Source organism: Podarcis gaigeae (genome assembly GCF_964106915.1).
Source record: "Podarcis gaigeae genome assembly, chromosome: 8".
NCBI classification, from domain to species: domain Eukaryota; kingdom Metazoa; phylum Chordata; class Lepidosauria; order Squamata; family Lacertidae; genus Podarcis; species Podarcis gaigeae.
The window spans coordinates 73,240,549-73,264,829 of NC_139684.1; the positions used below are offsets into that span (position 1 = coordinate 73,240,549).

At 43.8% G+C, this 24,281-nt stretch overlaps 2 pseudogenes across 2 annotated transcripts; both read right to left on the reverse strand.

Moving 5' to 3' along the window:
* LOC310850052 (free fatty acid receptor 2 pseudogene) lies at nucleotides 1-2,151 on the reverse strand (annotated as a pseudogene). The gene has a single exon. The product of its transcript is annotated as a free fatty acid receptor 2 pseudogene (transcript).
* A 6,543-nt stretch (nucleotides 2,152-8,694) lies between these two features.
* Nucleotides 8,695-14,313, reverse strand: LOC310850534 (free fatty acid receptor 2 pseudogene; annotated as a pseudogene). Its single transcript, XR_014568729.1, has 3 exons — nucleotides 14,186-14,313; nucleotides 11,394-11,475; nucleotides 8,695-10,074 (listed from the first exon to the last, which is right to left on the reverse strand). The product of XR_014568729.1 is annotated as a free fatty acid receptor 2 pseudogene (transcript).
* Between the last annotated feature and the right edge of the window lie 9,968 nt (nucleotides 14,314-24,281).

Consider the following 24,281-nt stretch of genomic DNA (forward strand, 5'->3'; position numbering starts at 1 on the left):
TCATGGGGAGGAGACAAAGTGCGGAGCCCAGCATGGTGTGCCTTCAATGGCCGGCAGCTCCTCCTTTCTCACACTCAGGAAGAGCTGCCCACTGAAGCTGCACCACATTTGGCTCCTTGCGCTGCCTCCTCCACCCACTCAACATTGAGGGTTCCCAGCTCCCCCCAACAGTTATTAGGGGACCCGAATACACCTTGGTCCCATAGAACTGGCACTCTTAATGCAGGCTAACCTCTTCCCCAGGTTTGTTTGCTTTTTGGAGGGGGAGGGTCTGATTCAGCTCTCAAGCATTTTTTTCTGCCCACCACAAGACACTACTGATTTGGATGGTGCCAGCAGATAAGAGAAAAATAAATAAAGTAGACACAGAGCTAGAGTGCAGCACCTTAGTGGGGAAACAAATTGTTCCCTTCATGACCATCAGATTGATCATTTGAAGAGTGGAGTTGGAGTGATAATCCCGTCCTTAGCACAGAATAGCTGGGGGGCAGAGCTGTCTGTTTCTTGTGTGTGCCGAGACAAATCAGTTGTCCTCAGCTAACTGACCAAAAATGACCTGAACTGCTCTTGTGCTTTTAAAGGTAGGAGTTTGATTTGGAGAAATCAGCCTGTTTACGATTTCACAGAGAGGACTTGACACTAATGCCAATAAAGGTAAGGCTGGGGAGAAGGGGATGGAAACAAATCGGCAACCCTGAATTTTTTGGACTGTTATTGGGTGCATACAGGGAAATTAGATAACTCAATTGACATAGCTGGTGATCCATACGAATGTGCCATGTATTCTAGGTAATCCCTCTGAAATAAGTAGAAAGGTTTCTCTGAAGGCAGAATGTCTGGAAGCATCTGGCTGATGTGATCTCATAGTTGATACCTGCAGAAACAAATGGACAAACAAACTGGAAGATCCAAGGAGTTTAAGAATGTTGGGTCAATAATTTCTCTTTCAAAATGCAAGCTGGAAATGTTTGAATTCATGGTTTCAAAGTCAAAATCTGCTTGGGGTTATTCAAAACTTTTGAAGGTGTGTAAAGGTTCATTTCAGCTGGCATGTTTTAGAGTCACATGTCTTGTTATGTGCAGGGAACATCTTTCAGTATGTGCTCAGTGCTCAGATATCCCTGACCTCTGCCGGCTGGTACAAAGAGTGGAATCCCTGGCTTGTGCCAATTCACTTGGGAGATTTGGAACAGTTTGACCAGCTCCTGCATCTTCTTCACCACCATCATCATCTCCAGGAACTTTACAGCAAGGAGAGCAGCAGGCTGACACCATGGTCCAGAGACTCTTGGACATACCAATCCAGCAACTAGAAAAAGTCCGCCGTATGGCAGTAGAGGAGAAGAAAAAGAGAACTGGGTCCAAAGTGGTGTTGAGAGCACTGAGGAGGAAAGCATCCACTCTCCAGGAAGGGCTTTGCTTCTGAATGAAGCCAACAATATGGGATGTATTGTAGGGAGCGAAGCAGATGGTGAAATTGAGCAGAGTCACCAGAGCCAGGCCCATGGCTCGTTTCTTTTTATGGGATGGGATGTTGGGCAGGGAGGCCAGGATGCGGATAACATTGATATAGCAAAACAGGGTGATGGTGAAAGGTAGCCAGAAGAGGAAAAGGCTGATTTCCAGCCGGACCGGAAGGAGGATTTGGAGCTGGCTAGAGGAGAACTTCTCATAGCATGAGAAGTTTTTGTCAGAAGGCAGCATGGTGGTGTTGCGGTTTTGGACAATGTAGACAATACTGCAGTGGGAATAGGCCAACAACCAGAAGAAGAGGCTGGCTGCTATTGCGTAAATTGGCCTGCGATTCAACTTCTACTTGACAGGGTAGAGGACACACAGGTAGCGCTCCACGCTGACCCCCATCAGAAAAAGGGTGCTGATGTAGATGCTGCTGTAGAAACAGAAGTTGGTGAGGGGGCAAAGGAAGACAGGGAGATGCCAAGTCATGTCCCAGGTGGCTTCAGCCATCTTGAAGGGAAGGAAAAGCAAAAGGGTGATATCAGACACGGTCAAGTTGAGCAGGAGGATGTCTATAGGGACAGGCTTCTGAGACACTTTTCTGAAGAACGTGTAGCAGGCCAGGAGGTTGGAAGGGAGACCAGTCAGAAAGGTGAAGATGTAGAAAGCAAGGACCACACCCTTATGTGCCATCTTCTCAGAGTCTGTAACAAAAGGGAGAGATGGTAAGTCCCTACCAGGAACTGTATGCCAGTGTGAGCAGAGGAGGCTGGTCAATTAAGGTGAATGGGGTATTGCGCCACCAGTCCTGGTCTGCCCACAGCCAGCTTAACCATGTAGTGCTTTATATCCTGCCCATCAAGTTTGATTTAGGAATTGAAGTAGGCACACAAAATTGTTGTCTTCAAATTAAGAAGTAAGCTGAAGGATTTAAGTTGTCTTTGATTAACTTTCACAATTGAACATCAAACCTGAATCTTATAAATGCCTGATGTATTTGAACTTGAGTTCCTAATACTGCCAAATTTCAGATATGTGCCAAATGTAATCTGAGAACTACCTTGCATGATACAAATGGAAGCTAGCGCTTGGAAAAACAAATGGAAGAGATGGAAATAGTGGTCTGCTAATCATGAGCAGTATCTAGGACCTCCAATATCCATGGCACCATACATATTTTGAATACTAGTTGCTGGGTATAGTGGCATCATGGAACTATTCTCTGGTTGTCCTCTGTAAAAAATAAGATGTTAAATAAGATAAATCTTTGGTCTATCCCAGCACGTGTCTTTTCAGGTTCTTCTTTCATTTGACAGCATCGTTCAGAAAAGGTATAAATCCTGCCCAACAAGTTCTGGGCAGTTTCTCTTTTTTTAAAACTTTCAAATTTTCAAAAGTATAAGTTAATTCCCATTAAAGAACTTGATTGTGACTCCTTAGTTTACTGCAAGAGTACCCAACGTGGTGCTCTACAGAGCCTGCTGGACTGCTGTATACCCATCAATCCCAGCCAACATGGCCAATGAGGCTGCTGAATCAAGCCAGTGGATTAGCATTATATTCTCAAAGTGGCCAAGAGACGATGGGATTTGTAGTCCAATTACATCCATCCATGGTATGTATTTTGTGAATAATTTTAAAAGGTAAAGGTAAAGGTAAAGGTACCCCTGCCCGTATGGGCCAGTCTTGACAGACTCTGGGGTTGTGTGCCCATCTCACTCAAGAGGCCAGGGGCCAGCGCTGTCCGGAGACACTTCCGGGTCACGTGGCCAGCGTGACAAAGCTGCATCTGGCGAGCCAGAGCCGCACACGGAAACGCCGTTTACCTTCCCGCTGGTAAGTGGTCCCTATTTATCTACTTGCACCCAGAGGTGCTTTCGAACTGCTAGGTTGGCAGGTGCTGGGACCGAGCAGCGGGAGCGCACCCCGCCGCAGGGATTCGAACCGCCGACCTTTCGATCGGCAAGTCCTAGGCGCTGAGGCTTTAACCCACAGCACCACCTGCGTCCCAATTTTAAAAGAGGTATATCCAATTCTGGATGCATTAAAGAAAGGAAGGAAACACTTACCTGTGTTATTACTCAGGTACCCCTCTGTCTGATTGCCAAGAAAACGATAAAGCACTTTCCAGAGATAATCCAGTGAACAGTCTGAAGTCTGTACTGCAAAACCAAAGAGACTAGATTTTTACATTCACAGAAGCATCTGTCCAGGGGAAGAAAGTCTGTGGTATTTTGGAGGATATGGAGAATCAACCTACTCCTTAAAGTTGATAAAGGAAAAAAAAACCTCACTAGCAGGCAATTTCCGGCTAGATGGTGGCCAGAGAGTTTGTTCTTAGCTCTGTGGTTTGTTTTAGCTTGATTAATGTTTCTTTTTTTGGTGGTGCAATTTGTTCATCAGTGCTAACTGCTGTATATGGGTAATGGGCATATTCGACTCATATTTTTATATGCAGAATTCAAAGTTTTTACTGTATTAATTGCAGTGTATTTTGAGTCTTTAGGAGTTTGCAGTTCTGAAATCAATATAATATGAGGCCCTGAGGAGTACAATATATCCAAGAGGATTTTCCACCAATCATCATAATGACTGCTCTGGATTACCCCAAGGATGAGCAAAGCACATGAACCCTGGTTAAAAGAGGTAAGGGTTCACTCCACCCCACCCTGAAGCAAGAGGACCTTGAAGGATGGAGCAGAGGATGCTGCAAGCCAAAAGACTCAGAGAAGCCCTGTGAGGACATTTTATTTCCACGTCTGCTCATTTGCCTCTCCAGCCTTGTGGGTGCATAATCTGGAGTAATGGTTCTTACAAGGCAAGGATACAAGAAACAGGGAGCACTACCTGTATCTGAGAATGCTGCACATGTAAGAGAAAGAAGACAAAATAAAATGACCAACTTCTTCCCCCCCAAGGGATAAGGTAAAGGTAAAGGGACCGGAGCCCTGACAGTTAAGTCCAGTCACAGATGACTCTGGGGTTGAGGTGCTCATCTTGCTTTACAGGCCGAGGGAGCCGGCATTTGTCCGCAGACATTTTTTATGGGTCATGTGGCCAGCATGACTAAACCGCTTCTGGCACAACGAAACACCAACACCAGAGCAGCGCACGGAAACACTGTTTACCTTCCCGCCAGAGCGGTACCTATTAATCTACTTGCACTTTTGGGGGTCTTTTCAAACTGCTAGGTTGGCAGCAGCTAGGGCCAAGCAGCAGGAGCTCACCCTGTCGCGGGGATTTGAACCGCCAACCTTTTGATCGGCAAGCCCAAGGCTCAGTGGTTTAGACCACAGCGCCACCCGCTGTCAATAAATGCATATCTCCATCTCTTTCTGCCTGCAATTTGGACTGGTCTATTGACTACAGGTGTATAGCACAAGAGGCTAATTGGGAAGAATATGCCATTAGCTTGGCTATGGAGGTGGCACTGACTAAAACAGCACCTGCTACTGGTAGGATGGAATGGGTGGTACAAGGGAAGCTAGGGGTGATTTCATGTTAAAGCAGGTGAATGAGCCGGCAAAGTGCCATATTAAATCAGAGAATTAGTTTCCCCTACCTAGAGTGGAGCAGGGGGAAGAGAAAGACATTAACTCCCAATTTCAATTGGCCAAAGACATCTTGGAAAATATAAAGCTGATAAAATAATTTCTTTATGAGTGTCATGAACTGCAACCAGGGCTGGATTTAGGTTTGATGAGGCCCTAAGCTACTGAAGGTAATGGGGCTCTTTATATGTCCAGCTCTCCTTTGTCAACAACAAATTGTAGCTCTTTTTTGTATTGACTATATGCTATATGGTAATTTATGGACCTAATAGGTATCTAAAGCCATTTGCACATGCAGAATATAGGCACCCTATATATAGAAATGAGCAAATCAGTGATATTTTAGGGAGCTGGCTAGCAGGTGGGGCCCATTACTTACATCACAGGAGTCTACACAACACAAAAGACTGTTGCTGTATGTAGGTTTCATTTTATTTGTTTTTTATCTTATATTTTGGAGATGTACATCCAGTCCCCCCTTTAATTTATTTGGGGGCCACCAAGAGAGTGGGCCCCTAAGCTATAGCTTGTTTAGCTTGTATGTAAATCTGACACTGACTGCTACCCACATTAATTGAGCTGCATAAGAAAACTAGGAACGACAGTGGGCTAGTGGATATAAGAACTATAAACTCCCTCAAAGGTCCCCATTTGGGTAAACCCCCACCTAAAAAGGAAAGCATTTATAGGTACCCAGGGGGAAATAATGTGGCAATTAAGGTAAAGAAGAGCAACAACATTAAGAACTTAATTAAGGCCAAAAGAACACCACATAGCAAGAATTATTATTATAACATATTCAGCCTTGTTGTTGGTATCCGTCTGTCTTGAGATACATGGAGTGTTCCTTCGGGGGGGGGGTGTGAAGTCAAAATGCTGTGTTAGCAGCCCAGAGTGGTCTCCCCAGGGCACAAGCCTGGGCAGTGTTTATCTGTTCTCTGCCTCATTTTCTTTATAATTGTGGGATTGATCTCACCTTATTGTTGCAAGGTGCCCAAGGATGCTACATGTGTATGTGCCTTTATTTCTATTAAGCATCTCCCCAGTGCTCTGCAATCTTCCTGGCTGCCCGCCCTCCCCCATCTGAAAAACAGCAACACACACCATGGAAGGAACTACCTCATGGTGGGTTTCAACTGAGAGTGGGTAGGACGGCTACCAAGTTCCAGAGACTGGTGCACTCACTAATCTTGTCTTTAAGGGGAGTTATTCCTTTTAACTTTTACAAAAACTTTCAGCAGTGATTTTGTTAAGGGTAATATATATATATCTATATAAAAATAACACTGGGCAGCTGTCAGGTGCATAGTACTTGGCTTCTTAGTTTCCTGAGTTTACAGAAAAGCCCAAGTTTTCAGGGTTTTCAGGAAGTGTGGGCACTTGGGAAGGACACAGAATTCAGGCCACTAGAGATACTGTTTTTGTAAAATGAAATAAAAGACTCTCAATCCCTTTGTCTGGTTCAAAAGTAAGGTGAGCTCCACCTATGACAATTTCACTGAAATGTTTTCTTCTATTTGCTTACAGATGCTTCAGGTTACAGACTCCACTAACCCAGAAATAGTACCTCGGGTTAAGAACTTTGCTTCAGGATGAGAACAGAAATCGCGCTGTGGCAGTGGGAGGCCCCATTAGCTAAAGTGGTACCTCAGGTTAAGAACAGTTTCAGGTTAAGAACGGACCTCCAGAACTAATTGAGTTCTTAACCTGAGGTACATTTCTTCCCTCACCCCTTTAGTGTTGCAGAATAGTTAAAAACACAGACACAAACTTTTTATTTTTTATTTTTTTACAGCATAGCACAAGTGATATCTTATGATCTGATACCTAGACCATAGTTTATAAACATTACACACTCTGAGTTTCTGTAGATTTGATAAAACATGTTAGCTTTTGCCTGGGTCAGATCTACCAGACTCAGAGCAGCCTGTTCCTTAGAGTGAAGTTCCTTTTTCTTGGACCATAACTGAGAAATCCTGACTTGTGGTCCTTGCAAATGTTTTTCTTCAAAGCCAGTGTCTGTATTTTCTGACCCTGTTTGTCCTAGGTACTAGGAAGCACTGTGATTGGTTACTACCTTCAGAAAGGCATAGGATGGGAGGTGGTGCATAATTATATGATACTTAGACATAGTACATTGCTCCAGCTATACCTGATGTGGTTCCAGCTATGCTCCTGCTCAGCCGTGATCTAAGATCTAACGCCCTGCCAGTATCAGCAAATACATCCCTACTTCAATAAGTAATGATCACCTGTGGTGCTTGTGTCCCTTCAAGTCATATATATTTTATTAGCCCACCAATGCAATTGGCTCATTTTAATTTTGGCCTGGCCTGCAGACCCCATAGACCCATCAAGCCAATCACAACCATGGACAGTGACCTACCAGATCTTTGATAAATGTCACTGTTTCTGCAGTTGTAGACAGATATGAGAAACAGGAGTTTTTTTGAGTCTGTGGTGGACCACATTGCAGGGATGGCGGGCAGCACTTAAATTAGTTGATCCTTCCCGACATGTGGAACTACCTGTTGTCGATTAGATCCAGAAAGTTTTCAGAAGGCTGAGGAAATGGGAAATCTAATAAAAACCCAAGTGTTTGCACTATAAGAGAGTCTGCAAATTCAATCGTTCCTGTACTGGAGTGGTGTTTCCAAACGACGGATGCATATCAGACATCTTCTGTGTTGCAAGCCTTCAGCTTCAAGAGCTTCATCTTGACCTTCATCTAAACCCAGGCATAGATGAGATAGAGAGGTTGCAGATCCTCTTTATCTCTTTGAGAGCCGAGTTCTGACATAGGTCACAGGGAAAGATGCATTAGTAAGAAGGATGTGGAAGTGTGGTGTAAAGAAACCTGGGATTTCGGGGAAACTTATCATGGTCCCCCCCCCCCCCCCCGGAAATCAGTCATGGTGGACAAATGTCTTTAAATGTAATGTGTTCACTGCTGCCAACCCCACCCCCAACGGCCTACTCCAAAGATTGTTGGATTGTTTGCCAGAGGACCCCAAAATACTTGGACTGCTCTTCTGCGTTCCCCTCTTCCTTTTCTCTTTTTCCCCTCACCCATGTTGTCCTCTATCATATACACTCCAGTGTTGTGGTGGTGGTTAACTATTACTACTTCAATGTATTTATTTTAATACACCTCTATTAACTTTCCAATTTGTGTGTGTATTTCCTTATGCAAACATAAGAAAATCAGCATTTCCAAGTGTGATCAGGAGGAAGTTGATGTTCAAGAGAGGAAATAAGTTTGACAAGCAAACTGGCTCGGAAAGAGGTCATTTGAAGTTGGAAGTATGAAAAACCACAGACAAGGGTTGGTCTTGAGGCAGCTGCCTCAGATGACAAATCCTGGGTGGTAGGGAGTGGTGCCAAAGTGTTGGTGGAGAGAGCTGAGTGCCATATATGGCCTGCTCTAAGTTACCCTTTCACCCCCAGATGTTGTGGAAGACTCTGCCTGTTGCCAGTCTTAAGGTAAGCTTCAAATGCCAGACCAACTGCCTTCTGTACATGGATTTGGAAGGAGGCAGCAAAACATGTGGGGCTGGTCCTGCTAACCACTTACACAATCACATCTTTGATGCTGGTGAAGATGATCTGGACCACAGCAACCTCCCAAGGTCTCAGATTTCAAATGTCAAGGTTCACACTCACAATTTCAGGTTAAAGTTCCCATTTAGGAAAGATCTGACCCATCTGGAAGATTTGTATCTGTGCCGTTCTTTTCTTTATACTCTTGCAGCTCTGGGCAATGTAGGATGGCTTCTGTGTAGCCTCGTAGTCCTGCGCGAAGCACTTGTACTTGCTGGGGGCTCAAGGCTCTGATCTCACAGGCCCTTGCAGTTTGGACAAAGGAGGCTTCTGTAGGGATGGCAGCCCCTGCCAGTTCACCAGATGTGGATATACCACCTGCTCCTGCTTCTTTGTCGGGTTCTCCAACAGTCCTGCAGCAAGGTAAAGACCACGGGGATGCAAGAGTCAACAGCTTGCAGTGCGTTGCCTGCCAGCAGTGAGCAAAGGTTTGTTGGATGGCAGTGGAGGAGAAGTAGAAGATGACAGGGTCCAAAGTGCTGTTGAAAGAGCTGAGGAGGAAGCCATATACCCTCCATTCAGGGCTCCAGAACTGAATGTAGCCCACAAGGTGAGAGATGTTAAAGGGCCCAAAGCAAACAGCAAAATTGAGCAGAGTGGCCACTGCCAGGCCCACGGCCCGTTTCTTCCTCTGGGGTTTGATGTGGGGCAAGGAGGTCAGGATGTGAATGACCCTAATGTAGCAGAAAAGGGTGATGATGAAAGGGAGGAAGAAGAGGAGAATGCAGAGTTGCAGTCGGACAGGGAGGAGGATTTTAAGCTGGCCATTGGAGAATGACTCATAACACGTGGAGTTGTGAGACATGGGTTGGGCCTCGGGGTGGTATTGGACAGTGTAGATGATAGTGCAGTGGAAACAAGCCAGAAACCAGAAGAAGAGACTGGCCACTATTACATAGGTCGGTCTACGTTCTGACTTGAACTTGATGGGGTAGGCGATGCACAGGTAGCGCTCTATGCTGATCCCTGTAAGGAAGAGGGTGCTGCTGTAAATGCTGCTGTAGAAACAGAAGTTGGTGAGGGGGCAAAGGAAGGCAGGGAGAGGCCAGGGGACATCTGAAGAAGCCTCTGCCATCTTGAAGGGCAAAATCAGCAGAAGGATAAGATCAGAGATGGTCAAGTTGAGCAAGAAGACATCCATGGGGGTTGCCTTCTGGCGCACTTTCCTTAGGAAGGAGTAGCCAGCCAGCAGGTTGGAAGGGAGGCCAGTCAGGAAGGTGACGATGTAGATGGCAAGGATAAGAGGTTTTGTGGCCATTCTGCTGTAAAAGGAAGGATATTAAAATATCAGGAAGCCTGATTCCTATCCCTCAAGGAAATCACCAGGGGGCAGAATATGCTTGCAGCCTCTCTTGGTGTCACTCAGAGGCTGAGGTCATTTCTTCCAGCATGTTCTGAGTCAGAATAATTTCTACAGCATCAGTCCTTAGACATAGCAGCACAGCGAGAAAGAGCAAAATATAAACTAGAAAACAAAATGTAGATGAACCTGCATGAAAACATCACTATTTACCATTTGAAATTTATCCTTAGTAAAATTAGGATTAGTAAAATTAAAACATATGCACCTCAAAACACCGTTATGTACACCATTTAGAAATGCTAATGATTGAGCAGTATATGAATACCTCAAATAAACATAAAGTAAACAACAATAATCATTGTGAAACTTTTCATTTCTCTCTCTCGCATCTCTTCAATAGTTAGGAGAATTAGAGTGCTTTAAATGTATGAGATAGATGCGACCTCTTTCTGCACCCTGTCCTTCCAGAGACATGGAGATGGCAATATATCTCTATCTTGGGTTGGTACCGACTGTAAAATTCGACTTGTATCCAGAGTTCTAGGAAGCCATCTGATCTGTTTTGGAGCACCATGATATCTTTTAGTCCTGCCTCCTCCCCATTAACTATACAGTTGTCCCTTAGCTTCCGAACTTCTTGGGATTCAAATGTTCCGACTCCCAAACAATCAAAAATTGGAAGTGAGTGTTCCAGTTTCTGAATGTTCTTTCGGAAGCTGAACATCCTTCTGCGCCTTCAAATTGGCTGCAGGAAGTTTTAAATCCTTCTCCAAAATAATTGTGTTTGGAGGGTGCCATTCTTAGCCCTGAGGTAGTGCCAAACACGGAAACCTGAGAGGATGAATCAGAAGACAAAGAACTAGAGGAGCAGGCAGAGACCCCTGAATCCAGTATCAAGGATCCCCTTGTGAAGCCCTCCAGGCTGACACCTGATGCAGAACTGGAACCTTCAGAGAAGGAGTGAAGACACCACCATCAGTTTACAGCAAGAGTACCCAATATGGTGCTCTACAGAGCCTGCTGGACTGCTATATACCCATCAATCCCAGCCAACATGGCCAATGAGCAGAACAAGGTAAGATGAGGCTGCTAAATCAAGCCAGTGGGCCAGCATTATATTCTCACAGTGGCCAAGAGATGATGGGATTTGTAGTCCAATGACATCCATCCATGGTACCTCGGGTTAAGAACTTAATTCGTTCTGGAGGTCCGTTCTTAACCTGAAACTGTTCTTAACCTGAGGTACCACTTTAGCTAATGGGGCCTCCCGCTGCTGCTGCACCGCCGGCATGTGATTTCTGTTCTCATCCTGAGGTAAAGTTCTTAACCCGAGGTACGATTTCTGGGTTAGTGGAGTTTGTAACCTGAAGCGTCTTTAACCTGAAGTGTCTGTAACCTGAGGTACCACTGTATTTTGTGAATAATTTAAAAAGAGGTATACCCAGTTCTGGTTGCATTAAAGAAAGGAAGGAAACACTTACACCTGCGCTGCCACTCAGGAACCCGTGTCTGTTCGCCAAGATGAAGCTCTTTCCAGAGATAATCCAGTGATCAGTCTGAAGCCTGTATTGCAAAACCAAAGAGACTAGATTTTTACATTCACTGAAGCATCTGTCCAGGGGAAGAAAGTCTGTGGTATTTTGGAGGATATGGAGAATCAACCTACTCCTTAAAGTTGATAAAGAAAAAAAACCCCACTAGCAAGCAATTTCCGGCTAGATGGTGGCCAGAGAGTTTGTTTTGAGCTCTGTGGTTTGTTTTAGCTTGATTAATGTTTCTTTTTTTTGGTGGTGCAATTTGTTCATCAGTGCTAACTGCTGTATATGGGTAATGGGCATATTCGACTCATAGTCCTATTTGCAGAATCCAAAGTTTTTACTGTATTAATTGCAGTGTATTTTGAGTCTTTAGGGTTTGCAGTTCTGAAATCAATATAATATGAGGCCCTGAGGAGTACAATATGTCCAAGAGGATTTTCCATCATCATAATGACTGCTCTGGATTACCCCAAGGATGAGCAAAGCACATGAACCCTGGTTAAAAGAGGTAAGGGTTCACTCCAGCTTTGGAAGTCGAATGTTTCAGAAGTTGAATGGAATTCTGGAACAGATTCTGTTTGACTTCTGAGATACAACAGCAGTGTGAGATCTAAAAACAGCTATAACATTTCTTTTCAAAGAAGTGAGTGGAATTAGCAGGCATGGCAGTCCTCCTAAGTGGTTCAAGCCTTTACTATGCTGGAGTGATTAAAATAGGAATTATGAAGGGCTGGGTGGTGGTGTTTGTGTGGAGAATGGATTCCCAAGAAAGGTTTGAGTGGAGTAAATGCCCCCCCCCGCCAGCAATGTTCCTATTTCCCCAAGGTCATTGGTGGTGGGCGGGATCAAGCTTCTCCCATAGATATTTTGGGTGGGGGTGGGTGGGGTGGAAATACAATGGATAGCTCTCCATTGACTTGCATAGGGATAGGCACAAATAATGTGGAAATCAAACAGTTTTTAATCCTTCTCCAAAATTATTGACTTTGGAGGGTGCCATTCCTAGCCCAGTAAAGGTAAAGGGACCCCTGACCATTAGGTCCAGTCGTGGCCAACTCTGGCGTTGTGGTGCTCATCTCACTTTATTGGCTGAGGGAGCCGGCGTACAGCTTCCGGGTCATGTGGTCAGCATGACAAAGCTGCTTCTGGCGAACCAGAGCAGCACATGGAAACGTCGTTTACCTTCCTGCCGGAGCGGTACCTATTTATCTACTTTCACTTTGATGTGCTTTTGAACTGCTAGGTTGGCAGGAGCAGGGACTGAGCAACGGGAGCTCACCCCATCACAGGGATTTGAACTGCCGACCTTCTGATCAGCAAGCCCAAGGCTCAGTGGTTTAACCCACAGCGCCACCCTGAGGTGGTGCCAAACACAGAAACCTGAGAGGATGAATCAGAAGACAAGAGCCCCCTGAATCCAATATCAAGGATCCCCTTGAGGAGCCTTTTAGGCTGACACCTGATGAAGAAGAAGGAGGTGGTGAAGGCACCACCGTCCCAGTCTTCAAGAGCACCAGTGCCAAAAGTTTGGGGTCCAGGCTGAAGAGAAATGCCACAATATGCACCAATGGGCTTAGAGTTGTCAGTCCACTTGTGAGCAAGGGGTCTACTAATGAATAACCCATCCCTGATATTCCTTCACTGTCAGCAGTTGTGATTATTGTGTGGTGGGTGGAAACAACACATTTCTCTGGCTCCTTGTCAACCCACCTTTTTTGGTGAATCCCATGTGACATTAACGTTGGACTGTATCTTGACTTTACTTCCAGATCATGTTTGGGACCTAGCCTGTGTGCTTGGTCTTGGCTAGTTGAGACTACACTGCACTTAGAATCCTGCTTACTGAGACCCCAGTCCCTGAGGGTGACCACCGGAGACCAAACAGTGCCTTGAGAAAGTCCGCTCACATTTGCTGGTGGGTGGCATTGCGGCCAGGCATCTGGGCCCTGTAGCGTCTCTCTTCAGTGATTTAGCTCTATAATTCAGCACCACCTCTGTGACAGTTCTACATTTTGCTGCAGCTGAATTGAAATAAATCACTGCCTTCGAAATGGAGAGGTCCAAATTTAAATGCATGCTCTTTCAGTCCTTCTTAAATGTTTTGGGTTCAGGGACTTTTGCTAGTGAAATTATACCACTCTTATTTTGAATCCAGAGTTAGTTACAGCATATGTATTAAAACAGCAGCATAATATAATCATAAAAATGCAAATAAAGCAATTCATAACAAAATAAGATTTTTAAAAATCCATAAAATAACACAATCTTAAAAAATAATAGCACAACATCTCATAACAAATCACTAAATAACTATAACTAAAGCAGCTGCATTCCATCTATTTGCCTCGTTGGGTCTCTCTTCCTACAAAAACTCCCACCCAAAATTGGTAAATCTTAACCAAACATAGCCTAAATTATAAAGAGATAATGCCAGACATAACTCAGCAGGGACACAGGTTTTCTTATTTGCATGCAGGTCTACTTCTACAGTCAAATTTCAAATGTCAATGCTTTGCAAAATGCCCTTGTAGCTCTATCTTGGAACCTGTTCAGGGGGAAAAAAATCTTCCCTATGACATCTGAGCAAATACTTCTCATCCATGAGGAATATCAATTAATTCCTGTTAAGATCTATTAATGAACCAAACTATGTCTCTCTGTCTTTCTTTCTTTTACTATATGTCTTTTTTTTTTAAAAAAGCAATACAAATCCCAGTAACAGTTTCAAATCTTACTTGTGTTCTTGTTGAGAAAAATACCACTTTGTTGAGAAAGAACCTCAGCCTTCTGCAGATGCTCTGGTGGCTGGTCTGTGCTCCCACCTGTGTAAGCAAGTGGATGGACATGCATGTAACCCCCATCTGGAAGCCTAAAACCTGCCAGGTACAGTTTTATGTGGTGTTTGGGAGTGGGCGTGGTGGAAGCAGATGTATTGGGCAACTGAGTTAACCAGTAGAAAAAGGAACCAGATTGTCTTTACAATGGAACCAATTTACGTAGAAATCACTTGGCAGAGTGGGAGGAACTGTATTTTGACCCCAGTGGAAAAGTTCTTCATTTTTTTTAAAGTGCCACCGGGCTCCATCTCCTTCTGAACTCAATAGGTCTTTCATACAGACTCTCCTGGATATTAAGATTGTCAGACGTTTTGGCTAGTTACGTTGTCCTGAGAAATTTAGGGTGGCGGTGGCAAGCAGAGAGAGAAGATTCTTCGAAGCAGCCCCTATGCTGTGGAATTCCCTCTCCAAAGAGGTGCACCCAACACCTTCATTATGTCATTTTCATTGGATGTAGAAGGCAGTGGTAGAGCATCTGATTTGCTTTGTTCAATCTCTGGCATCTCCAGTCGGGTTAGGGAAAGATCCTACCCAAAACCCTGGAGAGTCTCTGCCAGTCAAGGTAGACAGTACTGAGCTACATGGACCAAAGATCTAACTCAATCCATCTCTCTATGCCCATGCCAGGTGCTAGAGTTGTCTAGTTCAGGACCCACCCTATTATAATGATTTGTTTTGTCTTGATTTTTTATTTGTTTTAACCAGTACCAATCTTTTATTCCTTGGTCAGACCACACCTCAAGCACTGTGTCCAGTTTTGGACAATTTAAGAAGGATATTGACAAGCTGGAACATGTGTGGAGGAGGGCAACCAAGATGATCTGGAAGCCAAGCCTTATGAGAAATGGTTGAAGGTGCTGTGTATGTTTAGCTTGGAAAATAGGAGACTGAGAAGAGATATCATAGCCATCTTCAAATAGTATATCAAGGGCTGTTACATGGTAGATGGAGCAAGCTTGCTGTCTCCTGTTCTGATGGCTAGGACCTGAATCAATGGCTTCAAGTTACAAGATAGAAGATTTTGATGAAACATAAGGAGGAACTTTCTGACAGTAAAATCAGTTTGACATTGGAACGGTCTCTCTCAGGAGGTTGTGAACTCTCCTTCCTTGGAGGTTTTTAAGCAGAGGTTGGATGGCCATCTGTCATGGACACTTTAGTTGAGATTCCTGCATTTCAGGGGGGTGGACTAGATGACGCTTTAGGCTTCCGATAGGCATCTGGTTGGTTGGTTGGTTGGTTGGTTGGTTGGTTGGTCACTGTGGGAGATAGACCAGGGATAGCCCATGGGGTGTCCACTAGATGCTGCTGGACTCCAACTCCCATCAGCCTCAGCCAATATGACCAATAATCAAGGATGAAGGGAGTTGTAGTCAGGTGACATGCAGATAGCACCACATTGGCTATCCCTTCCTTGGTGATGTTGGAATCAAAGAAGCTGAGGAACTTCTCTGTGTCTGGGGCTACAGAGAATGAACCAAGAAGCTGAAATGTGTTGCGAGTTACTTAACATAGCAGATTAAAAGCAGGGGATCTTTTGAGCACACTTAATTCACAGTCTCGAGCTGCAACAAGATGTTTTATATTTCTCATTGCCATTTTTGGTAATCATGCAGTATCTCTCTCATTCCCCTTTCATGCACTGATGACTAGTTAAGGGGCATGTGATATATGACTTCAGTTCCACAAAGTCAGGTGCCCGATGGAAGAGCTGTAACAGGAGACCTTATGACATGGACATTGCCACCTGCTCTGCTCCTGAATCTGCTTTATTTTTTTGAGAGATCTGTGTGTTCTTCTGAGCAGAGACTGCTCTTATTCAAGGGCAAGGCAGCCAGAACCACCAGCGACAATGGAGAGGCATTGCTTCCCTTCTAGACAGCAAGGATCCTCATAGACACAGCTAAATGACTGTTATAAGTCCGGCAACTTTAAAACCTTTGCATTGAGATTGCTTCTACCTACTCACTTCCATTCTCTCTCTCTCTCCTCCCCCCCCCCCCGTTATGTATCATGTCCAGGGAAGGGTGGATTGGAAACACACAAAATATGGATTCCAAAGCAGACTTGCCTGTTTTGATCCTGGCAGATTATGACTTGGATCAGCTCAGGAGCCCCCTTTAGAATTTATAATCTAGTGGATTCCTTTACAAAATGGCCTGAACGCCTCAGTTTTGTCATTGCCCTCATTTCATTCCACCCTCCTTTTTTTTTTAATAAAGGTCCAGCCTCCAAGACTATTTCAGACTGGTTACAGATAGGTAGCCATGTTGGTCTGCCATAGTCAAAACAAAAAAATTCCTTCCAGTAGCACCTTAAAGACCAACTAAGTTAGTAAGGTATCTGAAGAAGTGTGCATGCACACGAAAGCTCATACCAAGAACTAACTTAGTTGGTCTTTAAGGTGCTACTGGAAGGAATTTTTTTTATTTCAGACTGTTTGACTAGCATGTGTGGGCTTCTTTTTGCCATCACACGCTTTTCATAGAATCAAGGAGCCAGTCCCCATGGAGAATCAGGACTTGATGAATCTTTGCTGCTAAGTGAATTGTGTGGCTGCTCTGATATAAATACTAGGGATAACCATGCTGTTTCCTTGAAATTGTATTTTTCCATAAAATTGTAATATCATGTGGAGTCCCTCACCCCAACTTTACATTCTGCATGAAAATAGGATGGTGGAAAAATTCAATTCACATCACATTTAAAGGTGAGTTGGCTTAATTCACAAAACAACATGAAAATGCAAACATTGCCAGCTTTCAAAATGTGCATGTCTTTGAATTTTGCGGTGCAGTTCTCCAGTCAAATACTAATAATAAGAGTTTGGATTTGATATCCCGCTTTATCACTACCCTAAGGAGTCTCAAAGCGGCTAACAATCTCCTTTCCCTTCCTCCCCCACAACAAACACTCTGTGAGGTGAGTGGGGCTGAGAGACTTCAGAGAAGTGTGACTAGCCCAAGGCCACCCAGCAGCTGCATGTGGAGGAGCGGGGAAGCGAACCCAGTTCATCAGATTACTTAACCACTACACCACACTACCTCTTTTGTACAAAAAAGCATGCACTAGGATAAAGTGTGCATAAAATGTGAATATTAGTAAAAGTAACATACAAGAATGCGTTCTATTAGAAGAAATTCCTTTGCAAAAATATCTATATTGGACAAAATGGCATGCGAACACACACACACATTTTAGTTTTACAAATTAAAATTTACATACAAACTCATGAATATATATATTTTTTTAAAAAATAAGCAAACAATGATTCGACTGAATCTCTGGACTTCCTTCCACCCCTCCATGGGCTCCATTGCCAGTCTTTTTCCGCTGCATATTTTAAGTCAGTTCAATTTTTATATATCCATTGCACACCTAGTTCTTGTTACATTACAAGTGTTATTCAAATCCTGCTAAAGAGCTCGACTGTTTACAGTGGTCTCCAAGGTAAGTTATAAATTTCCCCCGTTCTTAATTGAAATTCTGTTCTTCTTGGTTTCTGATTTTCCCAGTCATTTTCACCATCTCCGCATAGTCCATCAGTTTGGTCTGCCATTCCCATCTGGTGGGAACTTTTTCATCCTTCCATCTCTGGGCTGAGAGCATCCGTGCAGCTTTTGTTGTGTACATAAAAAGTCTTTTGTACTCCTTTGCTATTTCTGCACCTATAATTCCTAACAAAAAGGCTTCTGGTTTTTTAAACAAAAGTTATTTTAATCATCCCCCCCCCCAATTTGTTATATATCATTTCCCAGAATTCTTTTTATAACCTTACATTTCTTCAAACATGTTATTTTAGGGGAAAAGTCACACTAAAATGGTGACCAATTTCCACGAGGACTTCTTTTAAAAAAATGGCAAATGAATGTGCAGAACTGAATTTAAGATTACAAAAAGAAACTGAAACTGACTGACTCATGCATGTCTAGTCTCAACCCCATGTAGACTTTGATAGGTCCATCCACAACCTGATCATGTCTATTTCGATTATGACCTTGAGCCCCATACACACAGCTCAGGCTTATACCCCAAAATGGTCACTTACACCCTGGAGAGGTGCTGCTAACATAGTGGTTTAACTTTGCCCCTGGAGACATACTCCACTGTCTCTTGAGACAGACAGATGCCAACAACTCATCATTTTGGCCAATGGGCAGAATATACAGTGGTACCTTGGGTTACAGACGCTTCAGGTTACAGACCCAGAAATAGTACCTCGGGTTAAGAACTTTGTTTCAGGATGAGCACAGAAATCGCGCAGTGGCGGCACGGCGGCAGCAGGAGGCCCCATTAGCTAAAGTGGTGCTTCAGGTTAAGAACAGTTTGAGGTTAAGAATGGACCTCCGGAACGAATTAAGTTCTTAACCTGAGGTACCACTGTATATGCCTCAAAGAAATGTATACAGTGGTGACTGGTGCCCATAGGGGCTGGTAGGCAGAAGGCAGAGAGGCCCACATTATACAGAGCTAGAGCCAGTGATAGGCAGAGCCAACTAATTCTATTTTTGTCCCTGTCCTCCTTACTCATGAATTCTAGAAGTGCAACATTATGACCAAGGAAGAAACAAACAGCCAGTGCCCCCTGTGGTGAGGGCTCACTAGGGTACGTTCCAGTGGACCAGTTTTCTCTGAATCTATGTGACCGCATGCCCCTGTTCCACATTACTGGTGATAGATATCACCAAACACAATTCCCAAACTAGAATCTGTAGTTAGATGAGAGGGAACTAGTGTTGTGGCTTCCATTTTAGAAGAGAATGTGCCCTTTTAATGAAGTGTAGTTGAAGCCTGTTTCAGTTCACATGTGACATATTTTCTATAAGGCTTGTTGCAGCATTGAGTTTCTGGAAAAGCAGACACTGTGACTTTTTTACATCTGGCAACAACAGCAACTCACCTGGAGTCCTGCCATTTTTTATTTTTTGGTGGGGGGGGGGTAGTCTCTGGAGTAACTTGGTGACTAAGGAAAATGCAACCCACAGCTGCTCAGAGGAACTGTTGCAGACCACCCACCATGGTGGCTTGAAGATCTTGCCACTTATAAGGTATGGTTTATAATTGTCAATTTCATTTGGAGATCTGTTTGGACAACTTGCATTAACATACATGTTTAATGCAGGATTGATGGAAAAGTCTTCTTGCCAATGGCATCTAGCAATGGATTTTTGTTGCTTTTGTCCTTTTAATCACCACCACCATTGTCTATTTTTCCTTTTACCTTCACAGTTGCAAATTTTAAAAATTGGTGGTTGTGGGGAGACAAGACAAGCACAAGACAAGCACACCTGTAACTCCTTCTTCATTCCTGCAGCGTTGCTGCCATCAGAGGAGGAAGGAAGAGAGCATTTCCTTCTAGGACAAAGGAGAACTTGTAAATAAGGATGTGGCATGGGATGTATTGCCACTGAGATTCATCTGTGTTGGAAGAAAGAAGATCATGAAAACTCAGTTGTCAAAACACCCCTTCCCCCCGAACTGTATTGTTGGAAGGGACTCCAAAGGTCTTCTAGACCAACCAGTTGCTGATGTCAGAAATCCCGACTACAGCAACCCTGATAGGTGGCCATACAGCCTCTGCTTAACAGCCAGAGTCCACTGCTATTAGCCAGGGGTAGCCCATTGACACCCTGAAAGAGCCAGCTGTTTTCCACTTTACAAAGCTTCCCTGTCTGGTGGCTCAGAGGTGATCCTTATCCACCACTGCTGGTCAGGCAATGAGCCAGGGATCACATGGTGAACTGTGCAGCCAGTCAGTGATGCACCTGACGAAAGCCAATTTGGGAAGCACTGCAAAGAAGCAAGAAACTGGAGTTGACTTCCCGTAAATTACTTAACTTCTACTTTTAGGTTAGGCTAAAAGAGGAAATACCTTAAAATAGCCCACGTCCTGAAAGCAGACTGGATTTGACTGAGTAGCTCCAATGCATTTTGAGGAAATTGTGTTTTTCCTAGTAACGCACTGTGTCCTTGTGAAGCCAGGGTTTCTCAGGCTCTGGAACTTGATCTATTCCACTTCCTCGTGATGGGTCACCAACACCCACAGGTGCCAGTGTGTCCTCCAGAACCAACCCCCTAAGAAATCCAAATTGTGAGATGAACCATATCTGGGTGCCCCCACCAAGTGAGGTGTGGTAGGTGATTTCATCAGAGGCAGATTTAAGGCAGTGCTACCGGTTCCCCCGCACAGGACATAGGAGTCAAGGGTGCACCTTCCTGCCTCCTTCCTGAAGCCTAGTAAGAGTTGTGCTTTGGGAAGGAGACGTGTGGGCTCTGACAGGGTCCTAGAGTCCTCCCCCTCCTTTCCCCTTCACTTTTCAAGCTCTGGGAAGGAAGAGGAGGGCTCTAAGACCCTGTCAGAGCCCTCATGCCTCCTTACCAAAGACCAGTGCCTCCCTTAACCCAGCTTTGGGAAGGTATGGCAGGGGCTTGGAGAGGGTATCAAATTTTGGCCTTGCACAGGGCACTCACCATATTACCAACGTCCACCCCTGGTTTAACAATAGGGACTGGTGTTAGCGATAAAAATGGAAAATCACCAGAGGAGCAGACGGAAGTCAAAAATATTGTATAAGACAAGAAATTACGTTATATGAATGTTGGAAATGATATGTTAAAAAAAGTAATATATGTTTGTGTGTGTGTGTGTGTGTGTGTGTGTGTGTGTATCACAATAGTATATATCACAATAGTGGCTGTTGTTATTGAACTGGTGGGGCATAAGGCAGAGAGACCAACAGTAAATGGACCCGGAGCCAATGACAGGCAGAGTCAACTCATTCTAGTTATCTAGAACCAGGTTTTCTCTCTTTTATTCCAATGGGAGAGAAATAAACTATTCACAGAGCTGGTCAGGTCCTCCCAACATTTCTGCAGGAAGAAGTGACGACTACCAACGTGGATGGTCTTTAAAAAGGATGGGACAAATTAATGGAGAACACAGCTATCAATGTCTATTAACTATGACGGCTGTGTTCTACCTCCACTGTGAGAGGCAATATGGGAATCGGAGATGGGCAGAGTGATGTCACGCTCATGTCCATCTTGAAGACCTCCCACATGCATCTGGTCATCCACCCTGAGAATAGGATGCTGGACTAGATGGGCTCTTGGCTTGATCCAGTAGGATTGTCTTAATTCTTATGATGTGCCATGGGAATGGGAAGCTTCTGGCACATTCTTGGCACAGCTCTCTTCTTCCTTTTTTATTTATGCAGAAAGGACACATTATTCAGAGTGCTCAGTGGCATTTTGGGTGAGACTGTACATCCACAATAAAGCTCATGCTTTGTGTGCAGATGATCTGGCATATGAAGAAATCTCAGGTAGCAGGTTTAGAAAAGACCTTTGATTGGACTTTGGAGAATGGTTGCCAGTTAGAGTAGGCAACATCAGACTAGGTGGTCCAATAGTAGGACTCTGTATACAGCAGAGAAGGGGAACTCATGGCTCTTCAGATGTTGTTGGACTCCAGGGGCTAATGATTGAATCTGGGATCTTCTGCATGCAAGGCATGTGCTCAGCTGCTGAGCTAGAGCTCCTCTTTCACTTCATTGGAAAAGGGAGCTCTGCACATGGCAAGAGGTAGCAGGGGTTTCCAGTAGGCCTCATTCATCTGTCTTAACCTGATCTCTAACAACATAACATCCAGCTTGGATCAGGCCAAATACCAATCTAATCCAGCATCCTACTTCCCCACAAAGACCACCCAGATGTCAATGGGAAGTTCATAACTAGGACAGGAGCACAATAGTTTTCTCTCACTGTCATTCTCCAGCGACAGGAATTCAGGGGCATTTGCGGCTCTTTGCTCTACTTTCCCATCTTCTCTGAAAACCATCTTTGGTATCTGCACCCGACCCCAATCAATATCACTCAGTTCTTTGTTTGGCCTTCCCAGGATTAAGCGGTACTTTGTAACCAGCTTCCATTAGGGGAAATGAGGAAAGGATGTTTACGGTGCCTGGATCTTACTGGCGAGCACATTGTTTGGGGAAATTGCATGGAAAGTAGAACTTTGGAGGGCAAGCACTTAGTGGCCACTGTCAGGAATCCTCAGTTCCAACCACAGAGTGACTAGAAGTGATGTCATGTCCCACTTCATTCTTTACCCAGCTGTTCTTTATCAAGGAATTGGGAACTTGTGGCCCTCCAATTGTGGCTAGACTGCAGCTCTCAACCATCCCTGGCTATGGGGCATATAGGCATGTGCACTTCTTTAGATATTTGGGGTAATGGGTGCCTTCTCAAACAGGAAGCTGGTCACAATGTGCAGCAATTACAGAAGGAAAAGTGTCAGAAGCAGCACTGGGTAAAAATACAGACCGAGGGGTGGACATTCAATAGCACCAGCTGTGTGACAGGACACTCACCCCACAACTTCTTTATGGAATCCAGGGGTGGGACTCTGGGAACTGAAGTCCCTTGGAGATGGCCCACAACCAGTTTATTTTTTTTTAAATTAATATTTATTAAAGTTTTAAAGGTTACAGAAGAAAAAACAAAAAAACACCATTTTAAACAGAAACAATACAACACATCACAATAAAGAAAAAACAAGAATGAGAAAAAGAAAGAAAAAACACAAAAAATAAAATCCATTAAAAAAGCAAAAAAAAAAAAAAGGAATACAGAGCATCTTCCCATAACTTATCTTTCATTAGCTTATTTCCTTGACCTCCTCACACCTCCCTTTTTTGTATTCTAGTTCGATTATCTGTTTCAGCAAATCCTTTCCATCTTTTAAAATTTTTGTCCTGTAATTTATCTTAATATAATGTATCTTTACTTTCCCTCCTTTCACCAATTAACAGTCAGTTTTTCCCAAATCCTTTATAACATTTCTGCTAAAGCCACATAACATCATTCCAACATCCTTCTAACATTCATTAATTTTGCAATGTTTCTGTAAATAGTCTTTAAATTTCTTCCAATCTTCCTCCACCAACTCTTCTCCCTGGTCTCGGATTCTGCCAGTCATTTCTGCCAGTTCCATGTAGTCCATCACCTTCATCTGCCATTCTTCCCGGGTGGGTAGATCTTGTGTCTTCCAGTACTTTGCAATAAGTATTCTTGCTGCTGTTGTGGCATACATAAAGGAAGTTCTATCCTTCTTTGACACCAATTGGCCGACCATGCCCAGGAGAAAGGCCTCTGGTTTCTTCAGAAAGGTATATTTAAATACCTTTTTCATTTCATTATAGATCATCTCCCAGAAAGTCTTAATCCTTGGGCATGTCCACTAAAGGTGAAAGAATGTACCTTCAGTCTCTTTACATTTCCAACATTTATTATCGGGCAAATGGTAGATTTTTGCAAGCTTGACTGGTGTCATGTACCACCTGTATATCATTTTCATTATATTCTCTCTTAAGGCATTGCATGCCGTGAACTTCATACCTGTGGTCCATAGCTGTTCCCAGTCAGCCATCATAATATTATGTCCAACATCTTGTGCCCATTTAATCATAATTTCACCGTTTCATCCTGAGTATTCCATTTCAACAGCAAGTTATACATTCTTGACAAATTCTTAATTTTAGGATCTAGCAGTTCTGTTTCCAATTTTGATTTTTCCACCTGGAAGCCAATTTTTTTGTCCAAGTTATATGCCTCCATTATCTGGTAATAATGAAGCCAATCTCGCACTCTATTTTTTAATTTTTCAAAACTCTGCACTTTTAATCTGTCTCCCTCTTGTTCCAAAATTTCCCAATATTTCGGCCATTTGGCCTCCATATTGAGCTTTTTCTGAGCCTTCGCTTCCATTGGTGACAACCACCTTGGGGTTTTATTTTCAAGCAAGTCCTTATATCTTATCCAAACATTAAACAGTGCTTTTCTGACAATATGGTTTTTGAAAGCTTTCTGTGCTTTAACCTTGTCATACCACAGATATGCATGCCACCCAAATACATTGTTAAAACCTTCTAAATCCAGCACGTCAGTGTTTTCAAGAAGCATCCATTCTTTCAGCCAACAAAAAGCGGCTGAT